General features: G+C 43.4%; 1 protein-coding gene across 1 annotated transcript in view; it reads left to right on the top strand.

Annotated features, from left to right (window-relative positions):
• Nucleotides 1-1233, top strand: part of slc6a17 (solute carrier family 6 member 17) — a 19842-nt gene that overhangs the window by 971 nt on the left and 17638 nt on the right. The window lies entirely within an intron of this gene.

The following is a 1233-nucleotide window of genomic DNA, read 5'->3' as shown; positions in this document are numbered from 1 at the left end:
GACCCTCAGGGGATATCAAGTCCGTCCGTTTGAGATGGTGAGAGGAGAGATAGGCGACCACTGATGCTGCGGCAGAGATGGGATTCCAGTTTTGCAGGAAGAGCCATTGCTTAGCAACCAGACAGATAAAAGTGAGAGCATATCTTTGTAGGAGAAACAGACAACCTGTGCTGTTACATCATTAACACCAAACTGTCTATGGAGAATTTGGATCATATGGTTCCAGGAAACGCACATCTGGGGGTCTCTTAGCACCACTCCCATTTCTGTGAAAAGTAAATACATACAGCACTCTCTGTATCACCTTTTTCCATTCCACCGTTGCAGGCGGCAGTAGCTCAGTCTGTAGGGACTTGGCTTGGGAACTGGAGGGTCGCCCGTTCAAGTCCCACAGACAACAAAATATGGAGTGTGGACTGGTAGCTGGAGAGGTGCCAGTTTCACCTCCTGTGCACTGCCGAGGTGCCCTTGAGCAAGGCAACCTAACCCCGAAACCTGCTCATGAGGCGCTGGTCAACTTTTTCACCTTTATCTATTTTATCTTTTTATCTTTTCTATCTAAGTATTTTATTCTATTGTTTTTATGGCTTGCCTATGACGAGCAAATTTCCTTCGCGGAATTATAAAGTCTAATCCTATCTATTCTAATTCTATCTAATTCTTATCTATCTATCTATCTAATCTTATCTATCTATCTTATCCTATCTATCTAACACGTGTGTAAAATCCTGGAGTTTAATTCTTAATTTACGGCTTAACACACACTTATTCTGAAGCGTCCAAACAACGAAGAACGATAGAAGAAGATATACTTTTTAATTGATCCCCTAAGGGGAAAATTGTTTTTTTTCCACTCTTTTTTTATACACAAACACACACACAACTTTCAAATACACATGTGGACATCAAAGAGAGAGATGGTGGAAGTGGATGGGGCTTTTGCCACATTTACCCCAATAGCAAGGTTTCGGGGTTGGTTTGCCCTTGCTCAAGGCACCATCCGGCAGTCCACAGGCAAGTGAAACTGCCAGTCCAACACCCATTAATTTTGGTTGTCTGTGGGACCAACCGGCAACCTCCGGGTTCCAAAAGCCAAGTCCCTACAGACTGCAGTTTTATGCCTTTTGTGAACCTTTTTGGAGTCCAATTAATATGTCACAATAATAGGTTCACAATCCTAAACCCGTCCTGTTCCCCCGAGTTTAACGGGTTTTTCCAACTCATCGCCCGAAA

The sequence above is a fragment of the Morone saxatilis genome, unplaced genomic scaffold, assembly GCF_004916995.1.
Source record: "Morone saxatilis isolate NCDOM2014 unplaced genomic scaffold, NCSU_SB_2.0 Contig15, whole genome shotgun sequence".
Classification (NCBI taxonomy): Eukaryota; Metazoa; Chordata; class Actinopteri; family Moronidae; genus Morone; species Morone saxatilis.
Note: the sequence above shows the minus strand (reverse complement) of the source record. Positions and strands in the feature narration are given on the sequence as shown.